Here is an 11173-nt window from a genome sequence, read left to right on the forward strand (position 1 = left end):
CGAAGTTCAGAGAGTCGATTTCAGTACCCAAATTTCAGAATTCTAAGTGTTTTGGAACGAGAACCCCACGACGGTCCGTCGTGCCCATGACGGTTCGTCGTGGGATCCGTCGACTCAGCCAGTTTTTCCAGAAATAAAATCTGCTGCTCAAAACGACTAAACAGGTCGTTACAACAAGTTCAATAAAATATCCTTGACTATTTTTTAAAAATATTATGTTATCAACAATAACATATATAAATAACTTAAACAACTTATTTATTTAACTTATCATTAAAATTTCTTAGTCTTGACTCTTGGTGTCAAGAAAGATATGAGATTCTAATCTAACTAATAGTGTAGACTTGTGTCTCAATTTATATGGCACAAATATTTTTGTTTTAAGTCAAATTATAAAAATATTATATTTTTGTATATTTAAATTTTTTCACCTCAATTTATCTGGCACTTTTCCGATTTTAAGATTCAAACAAATCTATTTTTGATCATAAAGTTTTCATATATTTTTTAATTATTTTGAATTGCAATTATTGTGACTTATAGTACCTTTTATGTAGTTTACAAATATATAAATTTCATTTCAAAAAAATCAAAGATTTCATGCGCAAATTTCTGATCGAACCTAAATAGTTTGACTCTCGAAAAACGAAAAGTGTCACATAAATTGGGACAAAGGGAGTACTTCCTTTTTTCATTTTTATTTGTTTAGTATTGACTTGGCCAGCCTAATAAGGAGCAACAAATAAAATGACAATTTTATTATATTTTCTTTTGAATTTAATAAATTCAATGGCTTGGGATCAATAACATTATTGAGAAATAACTATGATCAATAGTAAGCCAAATTAGAAATTAAGTAATGTATTATCTCTTGATTTTCTAAAGTCTAACATATATTTTTTCGTATAGTACTAGACAAGTAAAAGTGGAGAAGAGAGTAATAATTTAACTATAAAACTTTTCATTTAATTATACTTCAAAATTTTCCTTTTATTCTTAAAATTTGTATTTAGTCAATGAATCAAATATCACTATATAAATTGAAAAAACTATAATTTAAAAAAAAAAACTCAGACGTAAAAGTTGGGAATGAAACAAGACAATTAAGTTAAAACGAAGCTCAAGCCGTTTTAAATTTATGATGAAAGTGAAATATGGAAATTGTACATTCCCCTTACGCAATTAACATGCTTGGCTATATATAAACTATATGTTTCATATCATGTTAGCATTGCAGCTATTGGTGTTGGAGAGTAGAGTGGGCAAGAGATATGCCAATTTCAAAATAATAAGATGTGACACAAACGCACTAACATATTTAATTTGAAGTTTATGAATTTAAAAATTCTTAATGTTAGTATTAGTTTTATATAAATATAAAATTTTAAATTAAAAGTACTATGATTTAATTAAATTTGAATTCCAAGCTTCTAGATAAAAGAGTGTGGAGATAGGACATTTGATGGTTTATGGTTTGGAAAATTGGTTCTCATTCGTCTTAAATGTCAACCAACTATTATCAATGGTTCATTATATGAATTTTTCTCATAATTTGACTTTTTTTATCTTTCCATCTATTTTTATTTGTTTATTATATTATTTTGAGATGTATAATATTCGTTTAGTTTATAAAACTGATAAATAATTTATCATTTTATATCTGTTTTATCCTTACTATTGCATATTATTTATTTTCAATATTTAGATAATTGATATTTTAATTTAATAAAATTACCTTTATTATTTACTATTTATTAATTTATGTCTCAATTCAATAATTGACAACTGTTATTTAACAGAAAAATATCAATCTTTTACGATATCATCTCGAAAGAGTACATAGTTGAACCAATGAATATTAATTTATTAATTTCTTTGTGTCAATAAATATTTGGGATCATGTAAATGATGCAGAGAATGTTTGGGATACTTGAATAAAGAAAAGATAAATAAAATATGAATATGCTAATGTTTGAATTGCTACATCGTGTGATATATACGCGTACTTATTTAATTTTATAATGTTTATATTTAAAATTTTAACAAACATAAATTTTAATCGAAATAAAATTATAAAATATTCATTTATTATATCTTGTTAAAAAGATAAATCCTCTTAAAAGGACCTTTTATTTAATTTTTTCCACTCTATTCCATTAAAGAGGACGAATAGTATTTTTACTTATTTTCATGTATTTTCTTAATAATTATTTAATTTCTTTCCTATCGTTATATTATTAATTTTATAAAGGATCACTATACTTACATCTTTTGAAGCTCATCTACGAAGTTTAATGAACTTGACTGACAAATTCATTGATCTTATTTTTATGTTGTTAAAATAATTCAATTTGTATAGAATTATTATGCAGAAAACATGACAAAAGTTAAATGAATTTATTGACATAAAAATAATGTAAGTAATTTATTAGTTAATGTTATTAAATCTGTTCAAAGTTTCTTTTTCTATAGAATTATTTTTTGGCGAAAACGATTGAAGTTAGAATGAACTTATTGACATAAAATAAGTAATTTATTAGTTAATTTTATTAAATTATGCAATATCTGAGAATTTTATTCATTATTATTTCTTCCTTTCTAGTCAAAGTCTCTTTTTCTATAGAATTATCTTATAGGAAACACAACAACACTGAAGTTAAATCAATTTATTGACATAAAAACAAATAAGTAACTTATTAATTAATTTTATTAAATTATGTAACATTTGAGAAATTTATTCATTATTATTCTTCCTTCCTGGTCAGCTCCCAATTTGTACAACCGTTGTTATATTTTGACAGTTCTAGTAGTACGTTCAATTAATATTTATTTTCTTCTCTTTTGACAATAATTATATTTTAACAAATTTTCTATCCACTTGTTCATCGACTTGTTGCCCCCTTTTCTTAATCAATAGGTTCTTTTAGCCAACTCCACAAATATGTAGTCTAGATTGGTCGAAAAAATGAAAACGAAAATATAACAATAAAGAACATCAAGTTTAACGTGGAAAAATTCTTCAAACCGAAGGTAACCATCACGGAATCGACAAGATCCGAATTGCTTCACTATACCAATAAGAGGATTACAAATATTCTTCCAATGGCTACACAACAAGTGCCAAAAGAGAACAAACAATAGCTATACCAACAAAAGATAAATAGAAAGAAACACCACCCAAACTCAGCTTCTTTTCATGACCTAAAACAGAATCTTTTTGACCTCCAATTCGATCTCCACCGTTCAAATCAACAACAAAGATTTCAGGAACACTCAGTCCAAATTTTAGCCCGATCCAACGTTTAGTTAATTGGAAAACACGATATGAACGTTGCTGGTCGGAGAAAAAGACTGCGGCAAAAGAACCCTTTTCCTTCTCTCTTTTCTCTTGTTGAAAGCTCTCTCAAAAACATCTCTTATGTTCTAATGTCTTTCAAAGACAATATCAATGAGCAATTGAATTATTCTCTCAAGACCATCCTCTATTTATAGAGTTGTGCTTTTTCTTACAAAGTCAAAACCAACTACAAATAGGATTACAATTCTAATCCTTTTCCTAATAGAATTGGAAACCAAATAAAGAGAATAATTCCAATCCTTTTTCAAGTAGGATTAGGCCATGGACCTTTGGCTGGAATATAGGCAATAGCCCAACAAACTCCCCCTCCAGCCAAGGGCTAAATGGACTTCAAGTGGAGAAACTTTTGACAGGCTTCCTGCCTGCCACACTTCTACAGAACTCATGATTGTATACGATGAGTTCTTTCCACTTATCTCTATGAGTATCTAACATGAATTCATCATAACCTTCAGGTTCTCCCATGGCAGTCAAGAGGATATACTCATTAGGAGAATAACGTGTTGAGCTTCGCTTTTCTCTAGTAGATCTTCTACAAGAGGTTTCTGGATCATTCGAAGTGGTTATCTCACCATGAGTTGGTTGATTATCAACCACAACATCACAAGTAGGAACATTTATATGTTCTACACTCTGATCATTATCTGGATCATTACCTTGGGTTCCCTCATGTGCAAAAGATGTATCAATAATAGGAATTGGATCAACATCAACTAAGCTCTCATCAGTATGAGAATCTAGTTTCTCAGTCTTGTCAATATCTTCAATAGTTTGATCTTCAAAGAACACAACATCACGACTTCTAATGAGTTTCTTATCAATTGGATTATAAAAGCGATATCTAAACTCATCTTGACCATAACCAATGAAGATGCATTGCTTAGTCTTAACATCCAATTTCGACCTCTCATCTTTTAGAACATGCACACAAGCTTTACACCCAAACACTTTCAAGTGATCATAAGAAACATCCTTATCAAACCAAACTCTCTTTGGAACATCACCATCCAAAGCAACAACAGGAGATAAATTGATAACATAAGCAACAGTGTTAAGTGCTTCAGCCCAAAAAGAATTTGGAAGTTTAGCCTCTGAAAGCACACATCTAACTCTCTCAACTAAAGTTCTGTTCATCCTCTCTGCCAAACCATTTAATTGAGGAGTCTTTGGATGAGTCTTTTGATAACGAATTCCTTGCGATTTGCAGTAGTTATCAAAGGGTCCAATATACTCACCACCATTATCAGTGCGAATACATTTTAATTTCTATTCCGTTTGTCTCTCAGATAAGGCTTGAAACTGTTTAAACACATCAAGCACTTGATCTTTGAATTTTAAAGGATATACCCAAATCTTGCGAGAATGATAATCAATGAAAGTAGCAAAGTAAAGTGTACCACCTTTTGACTTCACTTTGAAAGGACCACACAAATCTGAGTGTACTAGCTCCAATAGCTCAGACTTTCTTGAAGGAGGATGACTGTGATAAGAAACTCTTTTCTGTTTCCCTGCTAAGCAATGAACACATTTTCACCTTTGCTTGTTTCATACCAGCAAGCAAATTCTTCTTAGCCAAATAGGTGATCCCCCTCTCGCTCATATGACAAAGCCTCTTTTGCCACAATTCTGATAAAGTCTCGCTCTCCACCAAATTTATAGAGTCACCAAGAATCGATCCTTGTGTCACGTATAAATTTGAATGTTTTCTTTCTCGAGCTAAAATCAACGAGCCTTTGGTGAGCTTCCATTAACCATTGCACAAGTCATTATGATAGCCATCATCATTTAGTTGTCCTACAGAGATCAAATTTAAGGGAATGTATGGAGCATGCTTGACATTCTGAAGGACCAACGTTGAACCGCTATTGATTTTCAAACAAACAGTGCCAACACCAAACACCTTAACCTCATCAGCATTACCCATCTTTAACACCTCAGAGTTAACAGAAGTATAAGATGAAAAGAAGTCTTTTCTTGGTGTGACATGTGATGTGGCTCCAGATTCTACTATCCAACTTGTATCTTGAGATACAAAATTGATGACGTCTTTATCACAAGCGAAGAGAAGGTCATCTTGGACAACAACAACAACAACATTATTTTTTATTGTTTTCTTCCTTCTTCCCTTCTTTAAGATCTTGCTTGAATTGTTTACAAAATCTTTTAATATGTCCTTTATTTCCACAATGATAACATATAATATTTGGATTCTTGAATTTTGACTTGCTTCTGCTTTTACCTCTATTCCTCGGATCTCTTGTCTTATGTCTCCCTCGATCTTCTGTATATAGAACATCTGAATGTGAAGATGTGTATTGATATTTTATTTAAACCTTTTCATTCAACACACCACTCTTTGCATATTCCATAGTCACCTTTCCACCAGTGGCAGAATTTATTAAAGAAACACGAAGAGTTTTCCGAGAATCCGGTAGAGTATTAAGAAGCCAAAGTCCTTGTATTTCATCATCAAAATTAACACCCATTCCTGATAGCTGATCAAGAATACCCTGAAAATCATTTATATGATCAAAAATAGGACTTCCCTCCTTGTATTTAAAGGTCATTAATTGCTTTAACAAGAATAACTTGTTATTGCCAGTTTTTGAAGCGTAAAGCGTCTCCAACTTTTCCCACAATGTTCTAGCATATGTCTCATTCACAATATGGTTGCAAACATTATCTTCAACCCATTGTCTTATATATCCACATACTTGTTGGTGCTCAAATTCCCAATTTTCATCGGTCACATTCTCGGGTTTATGAGCAGAAAAAATTGAAAGATGCATCTTCTTCACGAACAATAGATCTTTCATCTTGCTTTTCCATATGTTGTAGTTTCTTCCGTTTAGACATACCATCTTGCTCATATTTCCCTCCATATAGATAACCTTATCTCTGATACCAGTTGTTATGACGAAAAAATGAAAACGAAAATCTAACAATAAAGAACACCAAGTTTAACGTGGAAAAACCCTTCAAACCGAAGGTAACCACCACGGGATCGACAAGATTCGAATTGCTTCACTATACCAATAAGAGGATTACAAATATTCTTCTAATGGCTACACAACAAGTGTCAAAAGAGAACAAACAATAGATACACCAACAAAAGATAAATAGAAAGAAACACCATCCAAACTCCGCTTCTTTTCGGGATCTAAAATAGGATATTTTTGACCTCCAAATCCGATCTCCATCGTTCAAATCAACCACCAAGATGTAAGGAACACTCAGTCCAAATTTCAGTCCGATCCAACGGTTAGTTAATTGGAAAGCACGATATGAACGTTGTTGGTCGGAGAAAAAGACTGCAACAAAAGAACCCTTTTCCTTCTCTCTTTTCTCTTGTTGAAAGCTCTCTCAAAAACCTCTCTTATGTTCTAATGTCTTTCAATGACAATATCAATGAGCAATTGGATTATTCTCTCAAGACCATCCTCAATTCATAGAGTTGTGTTTTTTCTTACAAAGTCAAAACCAACTACAAATAGGATTACAATTCCAATCTTTTTCCTAATAGAATTGGAAACCAAACAAAGAATAATTTCAATCCTTTTTCAAGTAGGATTAGGCCATTGGCCATTGACTGGAACATGGGCAATAGCCCAACAGAAAATATTTAACCTAACTTAGTCTTAGAAAGGCCGCGGGTTGGTCCTCTCTTTTTTCTTTTTGAACTAAAAATTCTATGACATAAAAAAATGAGAAGAGTTTCAAATCAAATATGGTAAATAATGTGTTGTTTCAATAATACTAGCAAATAATTTAATGTGATTAGCATGTATCTAAGATACTAGATATGCATGATATATGTATATGGTGTGATGTATCTCTGATTTAAAAGAGTGGTGAGCAAGATGAGAGGAAGGCGAGGGCGCGGGATTCGCCAATGTATCCTAGATACATGCAAATGCACTTGGATAGAGTGTTCTAAAACAGATTATACCTAATTTTGAGTCTATGTATCCCGCGATACATGTATCTGGACACATCAGAATCTAGTAAGATTCGTAGTATTACCACATAGTGTGTATCTAAGTTATTAGCTCATACACTAGTGAAAAATCTATAAGTTACCCTAAAGTAAATAGTTTTGGCCCATGAGCCGACCCCGACGCGACTTCGATCAAGCCTGAAGGGTTGAGGACTTATATGGGTCGAACTTATAAGCTTTAATTTTAAATGGACTTGAAAATTCTATCCCAACGACGCTACTTCAAGAACGGATTGGATTGGAACGACCCAATGGGCTAAGCCCATTTTGACGGCTCTAATATAATCTAAGATCTATTCATCGACAGAAATAAATATCATTTCACTCTAATTAAAGGTTAACTAAATTAAAAACTCATGTATTAAGAATTAATTCGAAACACACCCTTTATATGTTAAAATTGAATATTTACACTACTTACATTATGAAAATTCTACACTTAATTACGCTCTCTATGGGCTACAACTACAACTAAATGTATTAAAATATAATTATTAAAACATAGATTGAAATTATACAATCATGAAAATTACTTAATAAAATATGCCAACTATTTTTATAAAATTTCTCCAAATTAACCAAGCAAGTTATTAGAGTTTTATTTAATTACAATATCTTGTATGTAAGAATTTCTCATTTTTAGTTTGATTATTTATTCTTTCGCTTTAAAATTATTTAGATTTACTTATTTTATTAAAGTTTCACTTGTATTGGATTTTCTTAAGAAGTTAAAACATTTTTTTAAGAAAATAGGGTTGCATCATTATAATTAAGATTTTGAAAAATAAACTATTTGTCTAAATATGTTAAAATTCTAGTCATTTTCAAGTAATTTATCTTCTTTTTCTTATTTAAAAGTTGCAAGAGATGCATATTTTAAAAAACACTTAGGGCCCGTTTGGATGGGCTTAATAAAAGCAGCTTTAAAAAAGTACTTTTGAAAGTGCTGAAACTTATTTTTAAAATAAGCAGTTATGCGTTTGGATAAAAGTGCTGAAGTTAAAAAAAAAGTTGTTGATGTGTTTGGCAAATAAGTGCTGATAAACAGCTTTTTAAATCAAAATGTCTGAAATACCCTTAAAAGTTGTTAACATAATAAAAGTTAATTAATTTATATTTTACAGCCATAAATAATTATATTTTGCTATTATTCTCATATTTCTTTCTCATCACAAATTATTTATAAGAGGAATATAAACTTATTATAGATTTTAAAGATATATAATTTGAATAGATCAAAGAACGATTTAAGATTTTATTTTAGTTTCATCCATAGGTAATAATAATTGTCTATCATTCACATATTTCTTTATTATCACAAATTATTTATAAGAGGAATATAAATTTTTATTTAAGTTATATGTGCAACTTATTTTACATTTTAATAATATATAATTTGAATAGATCACTTGAAAGATTTAAGATTTATTTTATTTTCATTCATTAGTAATAGTAATTGTCTATCATCCACACGTGAAAAGGGAAAAATGGAAGAAAGAGATATTAGGGTTATGTGTGTAATTTGGAGATTGTATAAAAATATTAAGGGCAAAAAGGTAAAAAGGTTGTCAACTTAAAACAGCTTATAAGCTAAAAAAAAAAAAAAGCGCCCCTACCCCAGCTTTTAACTTTTGGCTTAAAATAAGTTTTTTTTTAACTTAAAGTAAGTTATTTTGAGTATTGCCAAACAGCTAAATAAGTCAAAAATCAGCTTTTAAGTCAGTTTGACCAGCTTTTAAGCTGAGCCAAACAGGCTCTTAATCTCTTTTTTAATCCAAAGTGTGAATAAATTAAAAGAAAAACTATTAATTAGCTAGACATGCTTCATTACCATATGTATTATTATTATTATCAGTACATTTAAAATATTACATATTTTATCATTAATTAAGAGTTTCTTATGTATTTTATACTCAAATATATGTATTTTTGCGACAAAATACACAAAAAAAGGAGTGAGGCGAACGAGATTCACATGTATCTGGTGAAGGAGTCTGTATGTATTCCAAATACATGCGAATCACACTAAATTACTCATTAAAGACATGTATTTGTATGCATCTGGAGTGATTCACGTGTTTCTGGAATGCCAGAAACATGAGAGAATGGTGAGCGAAGATTTGTTGTCTATTCTATATAGATGTGAATCCACTTATTTACAATGTATCCAAAATAAAGTACACCTAAATTGACCCCATATATAAGAAATATATGTATCTAGACGTATCTGGAGGACACCAAAATCTTATAAGATTCGTAATATTGTAAACTAAAATGTATTTAAATAATTAAATCCTAAATCCCCCAACATTAAAATCTGAATACTAAAATATACTAAAATATAGAGGAGGTGGAATGAACACGTCTTTTACTTTGCTATCATCCAAATCATACACTCTACATTACTAGGGATCTGGCAAGCTTCATTTCTAGACTTGTCCAAATAAATTTAATCACTAAGTTTATTACTAATTAATAGATCTTCTTACCTAATAAGCAATAGTGCTGTAAATGCAAAAAATAGTACTTCGTTGACAAATAATGGAGGGACTTAGAAAATAAACATCTTTTATTATTATTTTTTGGGCAGTGTTATACTATAACTTTGAGACTTTTCCTATTATTTGCTAGACATGGTAGACTTTGCCCAACCAAAGGATGCTTCGCTCTCTTAGTTCTGCTAGTTTCTTGACACGTGGGTCTCATATAGTTTTTTATATATAAATTCATTAGAATGATAAAAATTATAAGAGAATAAATGTGTTTATGGTTGATAAAATGCAACAATTACAAATATATCTTAAACTAATTAACTTGTCATTTTACGCGGTCAGACATAATATTTTATAAACTTAATTGATAAATGAAGGACAAAAAATTATAATACCAAAACTAAAAGATGATGATAAACATATAGCGTAAAATGTGTAAAAGAAATTTGAAAAATATCAGAAAATGACTGTTTAAAAAATAAGATATAACAATAATAAATTCAAATAGAAGCTAGCATTACATGCTTACATTTTTCTTTTTCTTTTTTATTGATAAGTTTCTCGAGGAATAAATATTAACTTGTCAGGTTTCATACCATCATATATGACATTTTATAAATCTAATTGATATATAAAGGATAAACATATTATAATACCAAAACTAAAAATAACAAATACATAAGATATGCAAAAAAAAAATCTGAAAAAAATATTTAAAAAGACTACATGTTAAAAAATAAGATATAACAAAAAAAATAAAATAAAAAAGCATTACATTGTTTGGTCAGAAGGAATAAATATAAATTATATAGCTGAAATAACACAAAATGGGATACAAGAAAGATTGTGAAGTATTAAAAAAAGAAAATACATCTACTAGACATTCTCTGTTGAAGACTCTGTTGTTGAACTATCCAATGATACAGCAAAAATACAAACTGAATTAATTTTAAAATATTAAGTTTTTTTTATTCAACTACAAACACATGACTCTTCGATATGAATGCTTACATATAAAATACACGATGAGAAAATTATTGTACTACTTATATTATGAGAACTCCTATAAAATAAAAAATACAATATTTATCACATATAATTAGTTGTGCCGCTTATTCTATGTGAATCATTTTACTTAATCTTATTCAATATTTTTGAATTAACAACAATCACAAACATTGACATTGAAATTCAAAGTTGTATTCAAACTCATTTTCCGCTTCATAACAAACTAATCATCTAATATTGTGCTATTACATCCAAATTGAACATTATGTGATATACCAAAAAAAGTAAAATTAGGATACATATATATAGAAGTAGAAA

This window comes from Solanum pennellii, chromosome 9, assembly GCF_001406875.1.
Source record: "Solanum pennellii chromosome 9, SPENNV200".
NCBI classification, from domain to species: Eukaryota; Viridiplantae; Streptophyta; class Magnoliopsida; order Solanales; family Solanaceae; genus Solanum; species Solanum pennellii.